General features: G+C 37.8%; 1 protein-coding gene and 1 non-coding gene across 4 annotated transcripts in view; both read left to right on the top strand.

Annotated features, from left to right (window-relative positions):
- The window catches only part of PDE1A (phosphodiesterase 1A), a 285,493-nt gene that overhangs the window by 138,185 nt on the left and 125,082 nt on the right, over nt 1-22,226 (top strand). The window lies entirely within an intron of this gene.
- On the top strand, nt 8,942-9,013 carry TRNAC-ACA (transfer RNA cysteine (anticodon ACA)). The gene has a single exon. It is a non-coding gene; the product is annotated as a tRNA-Cys (tRNA).

The following is a 22,226-nucleotide window of genomic DNA, read 5'->3' as shown; positions in this document are numbered from 1 at the left end:
ACTTAAATGAGAAAATCTGAAATTTTTTATTTTCTTCTGATTAATTTAGCCAACACGTCCCTTAAAGCAAAAACAGCTTGTTGCATATCTGATAGTTAATAACATTATAATGATATTCCATTTATATTCCTTTCACTTCAAAATATATTTTTATTACTCTGTAGCAAAGATTACTGAAAATAAAAAAAAATTAGCCAGTGATTCTTAAAGTTCATGAGTTTGCTCAAGTTGATTTTATGTGCTAGTTTTGCATCATAATTCTCAGTCATCTAATTAAACTCTTAGTGATATATCAGTTGATAAAATCCTGTAATGCAGCTAGTCACCTATAAGTATAGATATTACTTTGGATTTAAGATTCTTTCCAGCTAAAAATTAAGCCAGATATTCCTATCAAAACTGCTTTTGTCATGACCATTTCCTGAAATCACTCATGTAGTGTAAGGTCTAGACACCTGACTAGAATTTAAAATAATAGATAATGGGTCTTCAGTGAGGCCTTACCCCTTCTTGCCATCAGCACATCCCCATATAAGCCATCTCCTTACCTTACTGTCTATTGAATTCTCAAATTCATATATGCTTTTCTGCAATAGGACAGGTTAAGGCTACCAGGTCACTAGTTGCTTGAAAGTTGAGACCTAATTCAATTGGAGAAGGAAATGGCAACCCACTCTAGTATTCTTGCCTGGTGAATTCCGTGGACAGAGGAGCCTAGTGGGCTATAGTCCGTGGGGTTACAAAGAGTCGGACACAACTCAGTGACTTTCACTTTCACGTTTTACAACTTTTACTATTAGAAAACCACCTCCTTGAGCTCCTAATGCCCCAGTTATCCTAAGTGCCATTAGGTGTCAGGTGTCATTGACATTTTACACTATCCTTAGAATAAGATGTTAAAATGGAGTTTGAGCATATACAATTTTTAAGACAGGATGCTTTTCACAAGCGTGGGTTTGTTGCCATGGAGTTCTAGAAAACCACTAATTTAACCAAAAGCATTTTTCCTTGTCTGGCTTTCACTTTATAATTTTTAAATGTGTGTCAAAAAATACCAAGTTATAGTGATGCTCCTTTGTGTCTTTTGTTTTGGGTTAGGACTGTAGTTCCTAAGAATGATATATTTTCTTTTGCAAAGAAGTGTTTTATGTTTCCTTTCAGAAAAACTTCAAATATGTGTCTTTCTTTGTTAAATTAATGGTCACTCATGATTTGTTCTGAGTTAACAGTTGAAAAGATTTTAAAAAAACAACTTCAGAAATAAAATCAAAAGCCCAAACAGAGCCCCATATTGTTTTATCATTTTCTCAAATCTGTTTGTATTCTATAGCATTAATGAAAGTTGCCACTGAGTTATAAAATGTGTGTGCGTTTGTGTGTGTTGTGTGTGTGTGAAACTCAGGTACCCTTCAAACCAAAACCGAGTTTCCTTATTGATAAGGTAGACTCCTGAAAGGACAATGTATTGTCCTTTTTTTTTTTGAGCAACGTGTTATGTTATTCTCAGAAGGATTTGGCGGTCGAAAAATTCCATAAGAAACACTGTAATTATGCCATATCCATGACCATTTACTACTAAGTATAGGACTTAACAGGCTGTATGTATGTGGACACTCAGCAGATGTCCAGAACTGTTTACTTTGCTATCACTTTTACTAATCTTTAAGAATGAGTGCATCAAAAGCTGACAGTTTAAAATACAAAGATTTGAAAAGAAAATATTCTTTCCTATTGCTTATTGACATTGGCAATATTTCAGGTATTTGCTAAACATAATCAGTCTTGTATTTAGCTTGATACATAAGGAAAAGTCATGAATTTTTGAGAAAAATGGACTAGTTTTAGATATGCTTCTTCCACTGTTTAATTGTGTAGATGCGAGCAGTTTAGTTAAAACTCTGAGCCTCAGTGTCCTAACTTTAAAATTGAGAATAATTTGTTAAGGTTTTTGTGAGAATTAAATAAGTTTTATGATCTTCAGATAGATTTTAAATAGTTTTTTGAATAAACAGGACTACCAATGGTAATTTAGGACTAGGAGATTTATTATGCACATGACTACATGTAGACTATTCACATATTGGATGAATCATTTATAAATTACAAAATATTCGATTAAATTCTTGGTATATGTAGGGAAATAGTGCCAATTTTGAAGCTGATGTTTGTGTGTAAATACACACACATACACAACTAACACAAAGTTTCAGTGTTAATGTATATGATATGGGTAAACGGGGATGTCCGTAGTTGGATCCCAGGGTATGCTTGTACAATGGAACCGAGAGTTGGACTTGAATGGAAGCAATGCTTTTGTGCTGAGTTTTTTGTATGGTTGAGTTAAGGTTGCTGCAAATTGTATATCATTGTAACAGAGACACCTATGAACCTAACTAGTTCAAAGGGGTGAGTTTCATCTACATAGAACGTTTTTCTTAGGGAAAATGATTGATAATTCAAGTCAAACTTTGAGATTAGAGGAAAGGTCACAACTTGAAAAGTATATGTGTATTAAGTAAACAGTTAACAATACTGTATTGTATTCTTAAAACATGATAAAAAGATGAATCTTAAAGTAAATATCATCCCTCCATACACAAATACTATATACATGTGATGGATATGTTATTTAGTTTAACTTTGATCTTTTCACAGTGCATATTGATATCAAAACAAGTTACATACTTTACATATATACAATATTTATATCTTTAATATATCTCAGTAATGATGTTCTTTAAAAAAAAAAAAAGGATGCAGTGACTTCCCTTGACAATGACCATTGCCTCTGAGAGGAGAGGAATAGCCAAGACCTAGCTGAGCGTTGGCAATTGAGGAAGACTTACTATACATAACAAGAAATGATTAAAGGAGAAAGCTCAAGAGCAAGAAGGTAATGAGGACAAGTGAGGTGAAGAGCAATAGAGAGGTTAAGTGAAGTGAAGTAAAGTGAAGTTGCCCAGTCGTGTCCGACTCTTTGCAACCCTATGGACTGTAGCCTAACAGGATCCTCCGTCCATGGAATCTTCCAGGCAAGAATACTGGAGTGGGTTGCCATTTCTTTCACCAAGATTATGGTTAAAAATCTTCTCTGTGACGTTACTGAGTTGAGTCATCAGAGTTAACTGGATGGATCTACTCCAACTTCAAGATTTAAGCTAGATAGTTTTAACATTCTGTCTGAAATAACAGCATCACTGTATTGAGGATGACATAGTTTCAGATGATCGAAAGCCACAGCTACTGGGGGAACAATCTAGATGGTCAATAAAAAAACATACAAAACTTTATTGATAATGTATTGGTTTCTTATTTCCAACATTTTAATTCAAGGTTTATTTCTTTAAAACATCTTTTGTTGTAGTTCAGTCACTAAGTCCTGTCCGACTCTTTTCGACCCCATGGACTGGAGCACGCCAGGCTTTCCTGTCCTTCACTATCTCCCAGAGTTTGCTCAAACTCATGTCCATTGAGTCTGTGATGCCATCCAACCATCTCATCCTCTATGGCCCCCTTTTCCTCCTGCCCTCAATCTAAGCAGTCACTGAGAAAGGTAGTTTAAAAAAAAAAAAGAACATGTTTACAACCTCATTTCTTTGAATATACTGACATTTGTCACACACCACTACTTTCTTCATTTCTCTTCTGGCTATAAAAGCACTTGGTGAATGTAATGTACATTGAGTGTGAATAGCTATTTTCCCTTCCTTAGCTGCAGTAGCAGCAGTGCCTTTTCTCAATATCTGGCTCTTTCATGGGGCAACTGTTAACTGGAGTTCAGATCAAGTCTTCTAGTCCATATGGTTAGCATTCAGATAGGTTTCTTGATGTTACTTTCTATTTTGTCAGTATCATTTTAAAGTTGCATGACTGTTTTGCAAACTTGGTTTAAGTAGTTACTTTGAAAAGTAATGTTCTTTTAAATACCACTAAGATAAAGCACTCATTATAACATTCTTCAGCATGATTTTTTCATGCTGAAGACATTTAAAGCCAAACGGCAGTAGAAAACCAGCATCTCTGTTACAGAACCTAGAGAATATCTCACCTTTAGACAAAAATTCTAAAGTAACTGATGAAGACAGAAAATTAATGCTAAATTTAACAAAAGAAAATGACTCATGCATTTTAGAGTACACTGACTCCTTCAGAATTTGTCTCCCTGAGCCTTTATAGTCGTCGTCGTGGGGGTGGATGGGAGTAATGAAGTGGAAAACCATTGAATTGCATGCCAATCAAGATATTGTTTCTATCAATATATCAAACCTGATTCTCCCTACTATCCAAGTGAATTTTCAGCTATAATTCTTTATTTCTTGTTTCTCCAGTCATTTTTTCAGCCCCAGAAAAAAGACAGTTTTTCTTCTGCTTGTGAAAACCACTCTGTAATCTTTTCAACACCAAATGGTTATGCCCATTTGTACCAGCCCTCTGTTTCCTGCCTCATTATGAATATTTTGTTTAATTATTGAGGTACTTCATCAAAAATGAGTTTTCATCTTAGCCATACCGTATTATCTTCTTTTTGTTAATTTAGTTAGGCAGCAAGAAAAGAAAATGCTTACCTTTGTATAAAGATAGTGGCCTGATACGTGTATCTTTTTTCCACTTGAGACCTCCTCTGGAATGATACTACAGGAGTAAAATTTCATAAACTTACAAAACCAAAAAAAGAAAAAAGGAGGTATAAAGGGTAGGATATTTTAATGAATTTTTGAAATATGGAAAACAGAAGGACTCTCAGAATAGAACAAGTGACCAAGGGCTTTACTCCCTTCAGCAGAAGAAACAAAGCAAAATTTTCAAATTTTAAGAGAAAATATTTAGCAATCTAGAATACTCTGTCAAGCTGTCAATCAAATGAGAAGAAAGAACAATGATTTTTAGCAGAGATTCAGACATTTATATCACATGCATACTTTCTTGGTGACTACCAGCAAAATGTGCACTTTTCAACAAAATGGGAGAATTTAGAAATAAGAAAGATGGTAGACTCCAGAACCAGGGGCTCTACAATACTAGGGAGTGTGGCTAAAGGAAGGCTCAGGATGAAAACTGTGTTTTGGGTCTGGAAAATAACTCATGGAGATTTCAACCAGGAGATAAAGAACTCCAAGACAGAGCTCTCCAGAAAAAAAGGGAATTGCTAACTGGTATTTGGCACACACAAATGAGATTTTAGGGGGGGAATTTAGAATAGACATAAAAAACAATGATAGTAAAAAATGAAGCACTTAATAACTTCACGTAGTTTGAGCATTCTTTGGCATTGCCTTTCTTTGGGATTGGAATGAAAACTGACCTTTTCCAGTCCTGCGGCCACTGCTGAGTTTTCCAAATTTGCTGACATATTGAGTGTAGCCCTTGCACAGAATCATCTTTCAGGGTTTGAAATAGCTCAACTGGAATTCCATCACCTCCACTAGCTTTGTTCATAGTGACGCTTCCTAAGGCCCACTTGACTTCACATTCCAGGTTGTCTGGCTCCTGCTGAGTGTGAGTGATCACACCATTGTGATGTTCTGGGTCATGATCTTTTTTGTACAGTTCTTCTGTGTATGCTTACCACTTCTTCTTAATAGTCACTGCTACTGTTAGGTCCCTACCATTTCTGTCCTTTATTGAGCCCATCTTTGCATGAAATGTTCCCTTGGTATCTCTAATTTTCTTGAAGAGATCTCTAGTCTTTCCCATTCTGTTGTTTTCCTCTATTTCTTCGCACTGATCTCTGAGGAAGGCTTTCTTATCTCTCCTTGCCATTCTTTGGAACTCTGCTTTCAAATGGATATATCTTTCCTTTTCTCCTTTGCTTCTTGATTTCCTTCTTTTCACAGCTATTTGTAAGGCCTCCTCAGACAACCATTTTGCTTTTTTGCATTTCTTTTTCTTGGGGATGGTCTTGATTCTTATCTCCTGTATAATGTCATGAACCTCCATCCATAGTTCATCAGGCACTCTAGTCTATCAGATCTAGTCACTTAAATCTATTTGTCACTTCCACTGTATAGTCATAAGGGATTTGATTTAGGTCATACTTGAATGGTCTAGTGGTTTTCCCCACTTTCTTCAATTTCAGTCTGAATTTGGCAATAAGGAGTTCATGATCTGAGCCACAGTCAGCTTCTGTTCTTATTTTTGCTGACTGTATAGAGCTTCTCCATCTTTGGCTGCAAAGAATATAATCAATCTGATTTCGGTGTTGACCATCTGGTGATGTCCATGTGTAGAGTCTTCTCTTGTGTTGTTGGAAGAGGGTGTTTGCTATGATCCAGTGTGTTCTCTTGGCAGAACTCTATTAGCCTTTGCCCTGCTTCATTCTGTACTCCAAGGCCAAATTTTCCTGTTACTCCAGGTGTTTCTTGACTTCCTACTTTTGCATTCCAGTCCCCTATAATGAACAGGACATCTTTTTTGGGTGTTAGTTCTAGTAGGTCTTCATAGAACTATTCAACTTCAGCTTCTTCAGCATTAGTGGTTGGGGCATAGGCTTGGATTACTGTGATATTGAATGGTTTACCTTGGATACGAACAGAGATTATTATGTTGTTTTTGAGATTGCTTCCAAGTACTGCATTTCAGACTCTTTTTTTGTTGACTATGATGGCTACTGCATTTCTTCTAAGGGATTCCTGCCCACAGTAGTAGAAATTCACCCATTCCAGTCCATCTTAGTTTGCTGATTCCTAAAATGTTGATGTTCACTCTTGCCGTCTCCTGTTTGACCTTTTCCAATTTGCCTTGATTCATGGACCTAATATTCTAGGTTCCTATGCAATATTGCTCTTTGCAGCATTGAACCTTGCTTCTATCACCAGTCCCATCCACAACTGGGTATTGTTTTTGCCTCGGCTCTATCCCTTCATTCTTTGTGGAGTTATTTCTCCACTGATCTCCAGTAGCATATTGAGCACCAACCGACCTGGGGAGTTCATCTTTCAGTGTCCTGTCTTTTTGCCTTTTCATCCTGTTCATGGGATTCCTAAGGCAAGAATACTGAAGTGGTTTGCCATTCCCTTCTCCAGTGGACCATATTGTATCAGATTGGACCACATTTCTGGCTTTAGAAAAGGCAGAAGAACCAGAGATCAAATTCCCAACATCTGCTGAATCATAAAAAAAGTAAGAAAGTTCCAGAAAAACATCTATTTCTGCTTTATTGACTATGTCAAAGCCTTTGACTATGTGGATCACAATCAACTGTGGAAAATTCTGAAAGAGATGGGAATACCAGACCACCTGACCTACCTCTTGAGAAACCTGTATGCAGGTCAGGAAGCAACAGTTAGAACTGGACATGGAACAACAGACTGGTTCCAAATCAGGAAAGGAGTATGTCAAGACTGTTTATTGCACCCTGCTTATTTAACTTACATGCAGAGTACATCATGAGAAATGCTGGGCTGAAAGAAACACAAGTTGAAATCAAGATCACTGGGAGAAATATCAATAACCTCAGATATGCAGATGACACCACCCTTATGGCAGAAAGTGAAGAAGTACTGAAGAGCCTCTTGATGAAAGTGAAAGAGGAGAGTGAAAAAGTTGGCTTAAAGCTCAACATTCAGAAAGCTAAGATCATGGCATCTGGTCCCATCACTTCATGGCAAATAGATGGGGAAAAGTGGAAACAGTGACTGACTTTATTTTTCTGGGCCCCAAAATCACTGCAAATGGTGACTACAGCCATGAAATTAAAAGACACTTACTCCTTGGAAGGAAAGCTATGACCAACCTAGACAGCATATTAAAAAGCAGAGACATTACTTTGCCAACAAAGGTCCATCTAGTCAAGGCTATGTTTTTTCCAGTGGTCATGTATGGATGTGAGAGTTGGACTATAAAGAAAGCTGAGCGCTGAAGAATTGATGCTTTTGAACTGTGGTGTTGAGAAGACTCTTGAGAGTCCCTTGAACTGCAAGGAGATCCAACCAGTCCATCCTAAAGGAGATCAGTCCTGGTTCTTCATTGGAAGGACTGATGCTGAAGCTGAAACTCCAATTCTTTGGCCACCTGATGCAAAGAGCTGACTCATTTGAAAAGACCCTGACGCTGGGAAAGATTGGGGGCAGGAGGAGAAGGGGACGACAGAGGATGAGATGGTTGGATGGCATCACCGACTCAATGGACATGGGTTTGGATGGAGTCCGGGAGTTGGTGATGGACAGGGAGACCTGGCATGCTGTGGTCTATGGGGTTACAAAGAGTCAGACATGACTGAGCGACTGAACTGAACTGAACTGAATAAATTCAGGAAATTTTTTTAAAATCCAAGGGTGGAAATGTAGTCAATATACACTATTTGGCCATGTAACAAGCATTTTATGTGCTGTGCTTTGTTGCTCAGTCACATCCGACTCTTTGCAACCCCATGGACTGTAGCCCACCAGGCTCCTCTGTCCATGCGGATTCTCCAAGGAAGAACACTGAGTGGATTGCCATACTCTCCTCCAGGGGATCTTCCCAACGCAGGGGTCAAACCCTGGTCTCTTGCATTACCTGTACAAGGGAAGTCCAAGCATTATATACATAATCATAAAATGTAGACACTGATTAAGTTATGAGTTGTACTGAGAAGTATTAGGAATTTAGAGTAAAGTAAAATGTTCACTCAGAAATGTGAAACACATGTCTTCAACTATCCTAACAGGAAGTTGATAGTTATCAAATATTAAAATTGAGAAATAGAAAAATAAGTATACCATTAAGAAATAATGAGAAAAATCCCACAGAAAACAGCAAGATAGTATTTTAAAGTAGATGTTTTGGTGAACAGAACATGGCATGAGACTAGGTTGGTGAAGAAACTGCCAGGTTTTTTTTTCGAAAAAAATTTCAAATATAGAATAAATTATATACTTCAGTAAATAATTTAAAATATATTAGATTATATATTTAATAGTCAAATGTATGTATTTAATTTTGTGCATGATTTACTTTGGCTTCCCTGGTGGCTCAGTTGGTAAAGAGTCTGCCCACAATGCAGGAGACCCAGGTTCGATCCCTGGCTTGGGAAGATACCCTGGAGAAGGGCATGGCTACCCACTTCAGTATTCTTGTCTGAAAAATCCCAGAGAGAACAGCCTAGCAGGCCACAGTCCTTGGGGTCGCAAAGAGTTGGACACAAGTTAGTGATTAAACCACCACAATTTGATAAAAATATTTTGAGTTAAGGCCAACAAACAAGAAAAAAAAAAAAGAAAAACCTTCTTATTTTAATCTTACAAAAATCTCCTTATAATAAGTCAATGCTATAAATTTGAAACCCCAAAGACTACAGCGTAGGAAACCAAGATTGATTCACTATAGAAAGAAAAGGAAAGCAAAATTCTAGAAGTTGGGGCCATGAATGTACTATCCATAAGGAGAATTACTCTTCTCAGCAACCAAAATTATCAATACTTTGCTTTGTTTGGTCATCAGCTACTCAGGAAACCAACCCTAAAAAAGAATGAGAGCCAATGGGTCTTTGATCTTCGCTATTTGGCTACTGCTTTCTAACTGAGAACACAGACAGGCCACTTATTATAGTATGAGATTATCTGGAAGTTGAAAAACAGGCATAGCTGTTAAGCCCAAAAGGGCATGGACCTTAAATAAATAAGGAAGCAAAGAGAGAATAACCTTTTTAACTTGTTACATATCTTAGAGAGTTCTCTGATTCTGTTGTGGTGGGTGGTTTGTGAGGTTCTGTATATTATGATCATTTAGGTTGTGCTTGCTAAGTTTATAGGATGATGCTATTTTCCTCCTACTACAAGCCATTGTTGAAAATCTGCTCATCCTCTGCCTATTAACCATGAATATTCATTGCCTATATAACAATATGTATAATAAATATGATTTATATAATAAATCCAAGGTTAAAAAATCAAAGTCTACTTTTTAAGAATCCTGCTGAGATACCTTGTTTTCATTAAACCCCAGCTATTGTTTAGTAGAAGATAATTTATGGAAGGTCTCTAAGAAACTATGAAAGTCTGTTACTTGCCAAGATAAGGGGTCTGGGGGGAAAAAGGGGGAGAGAGAAATGAAGTTGAACCTTGGAATTTCAGCCTTAAACTTAAAAATAAAATAAAAAAAACTTCAAGCCTTCTTGGGAGGGTCAGTTCTATCAGATTTTTCTTCCTGCAACCTCCTTCAAATTAACCACTGCTGAGCTACTATAGAGAATGAGAGAGAGGTTACTGTGGTGAGGACTATCTCTGGAAAACCAAGCAGGTATTGACTTCGAAGCCTGCTCTTACATTTCAATCTGCATGAAATACTGTCCATTTTTTTTTCTGAGTGTTGACAAGAATCTGATCTGATGTGTATGTTCAGGCTCTCAGTCATGTCTGTCTCTTTGCTGCCCTATGGACTGTAGCCTACCAGGCTCCTCTATCCATGGAATTCTCCAAGCAAGAATACTGAAGTGGGTTGCCAAGCCCTCTTCCAGAGGATCTTGTTGACCCAGGGATGGAGCCTGCATCTCCTTCGTCTCCTGCATTGGCAGGTGGATATTTTACCACTGAGCATCAGGGAAGTGCAATGCAGGAAATTAGGGGCAGATAAAAATCCTGTTTAGGAAAAAGTCTAGGACAACCAAGAGTACAACTCAACACTGTCCTTAGGGGAGAACTTGGAAATGCCAACTCCACAAGACAGAACCTATGACAAAAACCCTCGAGGGTGGGACCATGGTCTTCACTCAATACCACAACTACCAAGAAACCAGGTGTTCTAATTTATGGATTTCTCCAGTGTTCTCTGGCCCATCTGCATTTTTTCCAAAGACTGTGGATCACCAAACAGAAAAAAAGTGACACAAGACACTTTTGTGATCAGTAATACACCTTAACTCCATAATCATATCCCAAGAAGGCAGAATGCCCAAAATAGTTGTATTAAACACATTGTCCTTAGGAGAAGGAGGGAAAAAAAAAAACAGGTAGATATCACACTTCAGCTTAAAATCCAGTTCTGCTCAAATGACGTCACTTGAAATGTCCTTGATGGAGATCAGAGTTGTTCCCTTCTTCAAAGCTGGGTGCCTAGAGCAATGAGTCTTTATTCCCAATAATCTTAATGCAGGATTATTTGCACAGTGTTTTCCTTGGAGATCAAAATTTTTTCTTATCAGGACCCATGGGCATGCCAGTCATGAGCATGGAGTTCATGTTTATCTGTCCTGCAGAACCACTGCTGCCATTCATAGGCACCGAACTCCAAGCTGCATGATTCCCCTGGTGGGCAAACTGCTGCTGGGAAAAGGAGTTGTTTCAGGCCAGGGTTCCTGATGGGCAGCCCTTCACTTCTGAGGAGATGGGTGCAATCTGGGTGCTGCATCATGGGATTCTGGGAGACTTGACTCAATTATTTAAGCATGTTAATCACATTTTTAACCATGCTCAATTCCAGATTAGCCTTTGTTTTGAGGTAAACTGGAATCTTTGTGGAGTTAAAGGAAAGAACTAAGAATTATATTTCTCAAAAAACTGATGTGTTTAATCACCATATTAGAGATGCTTTGTGAAGAAATTTTGATCTTCCAGAAAGATCAAGATCTAGAAATCATGTTCAGACACAGAGAACACAGATTTGATATAGGTCTAGTGCTGTGGATTGATTGACATTAAATAGACTAACTAAGGGTTGAAAACTCAACATTCCAAAGACTAAGATCACGGTATCTGGTCCCATTATTTCATGGCAAATAAATGGGGAAAAAATGGAAACAGTGACAGACTTCATTTTCTTGGACTCCAAAATTACTGCTGACAGTGACTACAGCCATGAAATTAAAAGACATTTGCTCCTTGGAAAGCTATGACAAACCTAAGCAGCATATTAAGAAGCAGAGCATCACTTTGTCAACAAGGGTCCATATAGTCAAAGCTATGGTTTTTCCAGTAGTCTCTTATGGATGTGAGAGTTGGACCACAAAGAAGACTGAGCACAAAAGAATTGATACTTTCCAATAGTGGTTCTGGAGAAGACTCTTGAGAGTCCCTTGGCCTGCAGGGAGATAGAACAAATCAATCCTAAAGGAAATCAACCCTGAATATTCATTGGAAGGACTGTTGCTAAAGCTGAAGCTCCAATACTTGGCCACCTGATGGAAAGAGCTCACTCGTTGGAAAAGACTGAGTCTGGGAAAGATTGAAGGCCAAAGGAGAAGGGGGCAGCAGAGGATGAGATGGCTAGACAACATTACTGACTCAGTGGATCTGAATTTGAACAAACTTGGGGAGACAGTGGCATTCAGAGGAACCTGGTGGGCTACAGCCCTTTGGGTTATAAACAGTTGGACACAACTAGCAACTGAACAACAACAACAAAGGCTGGTACTTGCCAGGCACTCACTGTAACCTAGTTATGGCAGGGATTCAAAAGAGTTGGACAAGGATTTGATTTTGTGACTCATTCCAGATGAAGAGCTTTCTTGACAGCTCATTATTGTCTCAGAGACCATTTAATTTTATCTGAAATACTTGCTTAAACTCTGTAGCAGTGCATCTTAATACACATGGGGGTGCACTGACCTCAATCGAGTTGGAGGAATTTGCAGAAAAGCACCTAATGTGAGGTGTCACTCAAGTATCTAACAATTCTCTAGTCAGAAAATCTAGACCACTGAGAATTCCCTAAGAACTAGTCGGTTAAATTGGCCTAAGGCAGTTTTCTTATTGTTTAGCATGTCACTTCATGTTTGAAATCAGGAATCTGTCTTACTGAATTACTTGCCTTGTTTGCCTCAGTTAGGAGCAATGGACTTAGAAACAAAAATATGTGGAGAATTCTGTCTATGACTGTGTAGTATGAGTATGGGACAGGATCAATGCTTGGTCTGTATTTTGAATAACAAAAGAATGCATCCAGGTGAGGATAGCAACTGTTTGTGGGGTTCTCAAGGCAAGAATACTGAAGTGGTTTGCCATTCCCTTCTCCAGTGGACCATGTTTTGTCAGAACTCTCCACCATGACCTGTCCATCTTGGAAGGCTCTAGACAATGGCTCATAGTTTCATTGAGTTAGACAAACTGATCCATGTGATCAGTTTGTTTAGTTTTCTGTAATTGTGGTTTTCAGATTGAAGGCAAGAGGAGAAGGGGACGACAGAGGATGATATGGTTGGATGGCATCACTGACTTGATGGACATGAGCTTGAAGAAGCTTTGGGAGTTGGTGATGGACAGGGAGGCCTGCATGCTGCAGTCCATGGGGTCGCAGAGTCAGACACAACTGAACAACTGAACTGAACTGAGGGTAGCAATGCTGCTGTATGTATCTGCTAGGAAGGTGCAGTTTCCCCAAATAGTTGCTATTTGGAGCATCTCTTATAGGGCCATTAAAAATTTTTTTTTCACCTATACTATAGGAATTCATGAGAGTTATGTCTTTATTAGTTCTGAAAGAAATTAAGAAAGAGAGAAAAGAAACAGAGAGAAAGGAAGGGAAGGGAGAGAGGAAATATTTTACAGTTTTATGTTCCTTCTTCCATTTTAGATTTAGTTGCATTTTTCGTTGTTTTATGTGTTGAGGGTGTTGGGATAAATTGTACAATAACTTGTAATACTTTTGTTAAAATATACTTTTCAAAAAGGTAAAATCATGAGTGATGCAAATACAAATTAAATATCTACCAATTTTTTCCTTAAATCAGTATTGAGGAGATCAGTAAGATGTTATGACTTGTTCAAAAGACATTTAAGAAGGTGTACATAGACAATGTTCTGATAAGATTTCTGACGTAGATGCACAACAGGCTAATGCTTACAGACAGGTCTTAAACCTGTGAAGTTGTTTGTTCCACTGGATAAAACTATTGTTCACTTCTACAATAGATTTCTACAAGGCAGAAATCTGTAAGTACAATGAACAAATAACTTCATTAAATCTGAATCCTTTAATCAATAGCAAGCTAAACTACCTCCATTCCTCTGGATAACTCTTGATTGGATTTGTCCAAACTGAGAGAGAAGACATGTCACCCACCTTTCTGCCTTATTTCCAAATCTCAGAAAAGATTTTTGACACTTTCTGGTTACTGTGTATTCAGATGTATGACTTGTTTGCCTTTGGGTCTACTCCTTGTTCTATCCCTGCTCTGCTCTGTATCATCACAGCTGAATTTCCCAGCCTCCTTTGTCAACTGGTATCTGGCTGAATTTAGCCAAAGGCAGACACTGTGAGGAGGTTGAAGGATAAGTGAGGAAGAAAAGAGAAGTCATGGTATATTTCTCCTTCCTTCTCTGGCCTTAAGGAAGCCTTCCTTGTATCAGTTGCATCTTTTCTGTAATTCTAGATGCCCCTCCTGTGTTCCTTTTTTCTACAGGAGCTCCCAAAACAGCAAGGATCTGGAGACCCTGTCTTTTCCCCTTGATTCCTAAAGTCTCCAGTAGTTGCTTATTTAGAGGAATCTACACTATTTTCCTGGTTGTCTTATGATCTTCCATCCTCCCAGTAATCAATTTTCAGAATTAAATTTTCAGTTTTAAATGTTCACAGCTGTTATGTTTCCTGGTTAGAACATGACTAATTCATTCTAGAGTATTTTATGTTTTATTCCTATTGTTTGGTTCAGTTCCTGAGTCATCTCCAACTATTTATGACCCCATGGACTGCAGCACACCAGGCTTCCCTGTCCATCACCATCTCCCTTAGCTTGCTCAAACTCATGTCCATCAAGTCGGTGATTCCATCCAACCATCTCATCCTCTGTCGTCCCCTTCTCCTCCCGCCTTCAATCTTTCCCAGCATCATGGTCTTTTCAAATGAGTAGTTCTTCGCATCAAGTGGCCAAAGTATTGGAGTTTCAGCTTCAGCATCAGTCCTCCCATTGAATATTCAGGACTGATTTCCTTCAGGATTGACTGGCTTGACTCCTTGCAGTCCAAGGGACTCTCAAGAGTCTTCTCCACACCACAGTTCAAAAGCATGAATTCTTTGGTGCTCAACTTTCTTTATGATGCAACTCTCACATCCTACATGACTACTGGAAAAACCATAGCTTTGACTAGACGGGCATTTGTCAGTAAAGTAATGTCTCTGTTTTTAACTGGCTGTCTTAGCTTTTCTTCCGAGAAGCAAGTGTCTTTTAATTTCATGGTTGCAGTTACCATCTGCAGTGATTTTGGAGCCCAAGAAAATAAAGTCTGTCACGGTTTCCATTGTATCCCCATCTATTCACATGAAATGATGGGACTAGATGCTATGATCTTCATTTTTTGAGTGTTGAATTTTAAGTCAACTTTTTCATCTCATTTTTCACTTTCATCAAGAGGCTCTTTAGCTCCCTCTTCACTTTCTGCCATAAGGGTGGTGGCATCTGCATATCCGAGGTTATTGATATTTCTCCCTGCAATCTTGATTCCAGTTTGTGCTTCATCCAGTCTGACATTTCACATGATGTTCTCTGCATATAAGTTAAATAAGCAAGGTGCAATATACAGCCTTCACGTACTCCTTTCCCAATTTAGAACCAGTCCATTGTTCTATGTCTGGTTCTAATTATTGCTTCTTGACCTTCATACCAATTTCTCAGGAGGCAGGTAATGTGGTTTGGTATTCCCATCTCTTTAAGGATTTTCCACAGTTTCTTTTCATCCACAGTCAAAGGCTTTAGTGTAGTCAATGAAATAGATGTTTTTATGGAATTTTCTTCCTTTTTCTATGATCCAGCAGATGTTGGCAATTTGATCTCTGGTTCCTCTGCCTTTTCTAAATTCAGCTTGAACATCTGGAAGTTCTCGGTTCACGTGCTGTTGAATCCTGGCTTGGAGAATTTTGAGCATTACTTTGCTAGCATGTGAGATGAGTGCAATTGTGCAGTAGTTTGAGCATTCTTTGGGATTGCCTTTTTTTGGGATTGGATTGAAAACTGACCTTTTCCAGTCCTGTAGTCACTGCTGAATTTTCCAAATTTGCTGGCATATTGAGTGCAGCACTTTCACAGCATCATCTTTTAGGAATTGAAATAGTTCAATTGGATTCCATTACCTCAACTATCTTTGTGTGTAGTGATGCCTCCTAAGGCCCACTTGACTTTGCACTCCGGGATATCTGGCTTTAGGTGAATGATCACACCATTGTGGTGATCTGAGTCATTTTTTGTATAGTTCTTCTGTGCATTCTTGACACCTCTTCTCAATATCTTCTGCTTCTGTTTGGTCCATACCATTTCTATCCTTTATTGAGACCATCTTTGCATGAAATGTTCCCTTAGTATCTCTCGTTTTAATGAAGAGATCTCTAGTCTTTTCCATTTATTGTTTTCCTCTATTTCTTTGAATTGATCACTTAGGAAAGCTTTCTTATCTCTCCTTGCTGTTCTTTGGAACTCTGCATTCAGATGGATATATTTTTCCTTTTCTCTAACTTTTGCTTCTCTTTTTTCTCAGCTATTTGTAAGGCCTCCTCAGACAATCATCTTGTCTTTTTGCATTTCTTTTTCTTGGGGATGGTTTTGATCATTGCTTCCTATCCATCCTCTATCCATGGGATTCTCCTAGCAAGAATAGTCAAATGCATTGCCATTTCCTTCTCCAGAGGATCTTCCCAACTGTGGGATCAAACACTTATCTTGTATTTGAGGCAGATTCTTTACCACTGAGGCCACCAGGTAATGTTCCTATTGTTAAGCTGTACTAAATTTGGGACTCAGTAGTTTAAACTAGTGATGATGCATTCTCAAAACTGATTCTGTCAATGTCAATGTAGTGTTCCTGAGATCTCAGAAGGAAAGAATTATTTCCAGTGATCCTGAGAGATTATGTATATGAAAGTTACATTTCTATGGAGGCAAGGAAGATTCTGCAGAATCAAAGAGGAATTTTTGTCCTCCAATTTTAGTAGTGTCTTGAAATCCAGAGTATTCATATACAATATGGAGGTGGGTGAGATCGGCAGGGAGAAGGGAAGGAGAGTAGTAAGTGAGAGTATTAGGGACAGGAAAAGAGGGAGGGAAAGTGGGAGGAATTTGGGGAGGGATAGGGAGAGAAAATCATTCAAATTAGGATAAAATGATTTTATCTAATACATATAGCAACCTTTGCAGTAAAAGCCATCTTCTCAATAAATTTGTTGGAAGTCAGTTTGGTCACTTTTTATTAACATGTCACCAATTTCATCCCAATGAAGGATTGCTCTTTCAAGACACTCTGGTTTAATTGACCCCAATTTTCCTATCTCTGGGTGATAAAATTAACAGGAGAGCTTCTCTATTTCTCTGCTTGCTAGTAGGATTTTAACTGTATTTGCCATGGAAATATTTCTGCTTCTTAGGTTTTCTGATGTTTATGATTTATTGTAACTGGAAAAAATCCATGTTGACTTTTCTCTCCATAGTTTCATATTTTTGAAGGCATATTTCTTTAAAGATCTATTTTAATATGATTTTCCTTCTCTGGTAGTGTATTTTTGAAGCATTTTGGTACAAGTACTGCATTAATTAGGAATAAATGTCCTAAACACACTTTTAAACATTCCTTTGCTATTTTTGGTGGAACTGATGCTAAAGTTGCTTTGCCCAGCCGGTATAGTTGTAGACTTTCTGGTTTCCTGTCCCTTATTGCTTTAGGAGTACCGCGGATCCATCATGCTGTTTCCATGCTCAACCTCTTGTCTGCTATCTTTCTTGTTGTTCAGTCACTAATCGTGTCCAGCTCTTTGTGATCCCATGGACTGCAGCACACGAGGCCTCTCTGTCCTTCACTAGCTCCCAGAGTTTGCTCAAACTCACATCCATTGAGTCAGTGATACCATCTAATCACTTCATCTTTTTTTGCCCCTTCTCCTCCTGCCCTTGAACTTTCCCAGCATCAAGTTGTACTAATTTTAATTCTTTCTAAACCACATCTTCATCTGACTTTTGTAGCACTGCTTACTATGCTTTTCCCCTTTGTCTGATTTTGCAAAAATATGTAATAAATTCAGCCATCATAGTTCACTCTACTCTCATGTTTTGTAGTATTTCCCCATATTTCCCTTTCTGTTTTTCACATATTTCCTTTTCTGTGTCTACCTCAAATCTGAAATGTATGTGCTTGTTTTCAGTCAGTTTAGTCCATGAGCCTAGAACATGTGATGAACAGGTGTATATTTAATTATTATGTATTATTTTCTTTCCTTTGGCTTCACTGTGTGTCTAAAAGAGGCTAGAACACCTGGGCTTCAACATAATCATCAAATCATGATTGAGGTATTTTGCTATTTTGTACCCTTTTAAAGTCTTTGGTCGCAATTCAGGATGAATTTTGACGTCTTGCTATTTTTCAGTCATTTAAATTTGTTGTGGTCAGTGATTCCAAAAGTACTGAATAATGAACTTGATTTCTAATTTAAATGTGAGCAATTATTGTTTTGTGAACAATATATCAGATGTTATACTTTAATAGGGGATTATTTCATTAAAACTCTTTTTATTATTACTTAAAAAAGCAGTCAATTTCCCAGAATTAAATAATCTCAATGATTTAGTTCATTTTAGCTATTTTTTCTTTAGCATATTTCCAAATAATATGCCTTTATATTTTTTGATTTATGAATTTCAGACTTTACCAACTGACATCTGTAATGTTAACAGAGGAAATTTCTATTGTATGTTAATTTCAACTTCCCTAGCCTCATCTTCTCAAAAGAGTTTTATTATATCTTATTTTGTTTTAAAATCACTGCTGTTTATAGCAGTGTGGTTTGTAAGTATTATTCACTTCTCAATCAAATAGAGTCAATCAAATGACTTATATCTTGTATAATTTTTTTCTTTCTCCTTGATTTCATAAGTGGTGTATTTTTATAATTTTATGCTCAACTGATCTGTCAGAACAAAATTCCAAACATCCCATCAGTTTCTTTGTTCATCAGTTCCATTTTTACCCCCAGAGACTTCCCTCCTACTTCCTTTCTTCTGTACTCCTACTTCAATCTGGACTAGTTAATTCCTAGGATGCACATATATCTCCTTTGGAGGCTTCTCATTTTCACTTCTCTGTATTAAAGTTCCTGCTATGTTCTTGTTTTGGTCAAATGCATCTCCCAGTTGCTTATTGAAATAGAATGCATATAAAGTCAAATTTTTGCAGTCATTGAATGTCTGAAAATGCCTTTATTCTTTCTTCAAGCTTGATTGATAGTTTTACTGAGTATAGAATTGCAGGTTGACCGCAGGACCAGCTACATAGTATACAGGGCCCAGTGCAAGTTGAAAGTGTGGGACTTCTTGTTCAAAAATGATTAAGAATTTCAAAATAGTGACAGTAAAGTGCTAAACCAAGGGTTGGGGGGAGATTCTCCTAATTGCAAGGTCCACTATGGCTCTGAGGTTGGATACTCATGAAACTGACCCTAGTGGTTAGTTGGGCCCTTACAAAATAGAGATTTTTAGTTCTAGAAATTGTCCTTTTTTTGAGAATTTCCTCCATTCCTGGTGTCTAGAATTTTGCTAATTAGATATTAGATCTCCAAAATCAGCATTCTAATTTTCTTATCATTATTATTCTATTATTCATTTTGCTGTCTTTATGTCTACTTCATGGGTTATTAGACATTATCCTCTACTTCTTCTGTTGACATTTTTATGTAAATCATCAGTTCCAGAATCTAAGAGCTTTTTCAGCACTATTTATTCTATTTTTAAAAAGTCACAGCATGTTCTTCTCTCATGGATGAATGTCTTCACTATTTTTCTCAGTTTTTTTTCCTCAGTTTTTGTAAAATGAAGTATAGTTGATTTATAATGCTGTATTAGTTCCAGGTATACCACACAGTGAGTCAATAATTTTATAGATTATACACCATCTAAAGTTATTATAAAATAGTTTGTTCTCTCTATTGATGAGTCTGTTTATGTTTTGTTATATTCATTCATTTATTTTTTAGACTTCACATATAAGTGAAACAGTGTTTGTCATTCTCTCTTCAACTTATTTCGCTAAACATAATACCCTACAGGTTCATTCATGTTGTTGCAAATGACAAAATTTCATTCGTTTTCCATGGCTGAGTAATATTCCATTATATATAAGTGTGTGTGTGTGTGTGTGTGTGTGTGTGTGTGTGTGTGTGTACACCACACTTTCTTTATCCATTCATCTGTTAATGGATGCTTAACTTACTTTCATGTCTTGGCTATTATAAATAATGTGGTGATAAACATTGGTGTGTATATATGTTTTCAAATTTGTGTTTTCCTTTTATTCAGATAAATAGCCAGAAACCTCCATACTCTTTTCCATAGTGACTGTACAAATTATATTCCCATCATCAGTGAACTAGGGTTCTCTTTCTCCACATTCTTGCCAATGTTTATTATTTGTTGTCTTTTTTATGGCAGCCATCTAACAAGTATGAATATCTCATGTGGTCAGTTTTTGATTGGAGTTTTTTTGTTTTCCTTTCATCTTGATATTATTTCTGTTTCTTGTAAGTTTCTTTATTTTATTTAGATATATCAGTGTCTTTCATGTTTGGGATTTTTCTTCAAGGCTTGCTCATTGATGACAGGCCATTAATATTGAAGAATGTGTCTGAAAAGTGATTAGAATCTCTTTGTCATAGGTGGTGCTTGTCACCTTCTGGGCTTCACTGAAAGTTGGAGGGAGAACAAGGACAAACTTTTGTTTCCAAAGTTTTATTTGTCTGGGACTCTTCCGTCTCTCCTGTGGTTAATCCCACAATCTCCATTCTGTAAATAGGTGGGAGAAAGGAACCTGAGGTATCATCACTCAATATGCTGACTTTTGTTTAATTTCCCTGTTTCCAATCTGGCAATCTTGTCTCTTTTCTAGGTTTGCTACAGGAGTAGGTAAGGATAATCTCCTGCTACTTGGGGTGGAGAAAGGAATCGAAGCTGTGAAAAGATTTTCACCATTTTTTTTTTTTTGAGCATAAAGACAGATCCTTGGATTACAAGATCTTTGCTATCCCTATTTCCTCAGCTATTCTGAGCTTCTCTGGACATTAGTCATCTTGCTTCTCTCAATGATCACCCATCAAAAGCTCTTTGCTTTGTTTGTCTTTCTTGTTATCTGCTGAATCAGTTACCATATTTCACTATTTTCCCAGAAACTGTATTAGAAGCTTTTCTTTGCTCTGTTATCTTCTGTTCTTTCTCCTTGTACCTCTTTTATGTTTTCAGTCTGTTTATGTTATGTTAATGATGTTTCAGGGATGAACAGTAATAAAGGCATTTTTTACTCCATCAGGCTCCACTGCAAAGCACAGTTCTTCTTTTGTCTGTTTCTTTCCTTTAAATTAAAAAAATGATATCGCACATTCTCTGACCCAGCTAGCATCAGTCAACCTCCATAAACACTCCTTTCCAGAATCAGGCTCCTCCTGTGTGAGGGTGGCCATTCAGTCGCACGGTTCTCCTGCATCTCCTATGGAGCATCTGGTCCTCAGCATTATGTGCAGTTTCCCTGGGCAGAGCTCATCTAAAGCTGATCACTACAGAAAGCTGGAAGTAGCCCTCTATTTAGGGTGTTGCTTCTCTCCAGGAACACCAGGAAAAAGTGAATGCAAGTTGAGTGAGCACCCACTGACTTTAAAGCTCTAGCCCTACAGTCTTTCCAACACTACAGTAGAACTGTATTGAACGTCTCTGGTATGAGAGGATGGTGCTGTAGGGAGTGTCACAGAAGTTAGGTAAAAAAGATTGATATAGTAAAAACAGATCATTTGAGGAGTAACTAATTAATAGAAAATTAAAGTTGTTACACCCATGTAGGGAACTACCAGGGTAATGCAATACCTCTAGGCTGATAACATTAGGCTCCAGGGATGTGTTATACTTGAAAAGAGAAAGAGAGAGAGATTGAGAGGGGACTCTGGAGAGGGTTGTTTGACAAATGACCTTCGGTGGCGGGTGCCTCTCCAGGGAGGAGAGAAGAATAACAGGGCCTTCACGCCTCCCTTCCTCCTGTTTCCTGAAACCGATTTCAAGGTCTGCTGAGGTCTCTGCATTCTCCCCCTCAGGGCCAGGAGCAGGGCAGAGCCCAATAGATGGATCTGGAGGGGCAAGTGAAAGACATTTAACACAGAGGGGCCACCTAAGCTCAGTGCTAGGCATGTGTTTTGCAAGGTCCAAGAGAATGACATAAAATGTTGAACTATGGCTAACAAACACATGAAAAGATGCTCAACATCACTCATTATTAGAGAAATGCAAATCAAAACCACAATGAGGTACCATTACACGCCAGTCAGGATGGCTGCTATCCAAAAGTCTACGAGCAATAAATACTGGA

Source organism: Muntiacus reevesi, chromosome 3, assembly GCF_963930625.1.
Source record: "Muntiacus reevesi chromosome 3, mMunRee1.1, whole genome shotgun sequence".
Taxonomy (NCBI): Eukaryota; Metazoa; Chordata; class Mammalia; order Artiodactyla; family Cervidae; genus Muntiacus; species Muntiacus reevesi.
Note: the sequence above shows the minus strand (reverse complement) of the source record. Positions and strands in the feature narration are given on the sequence as shown.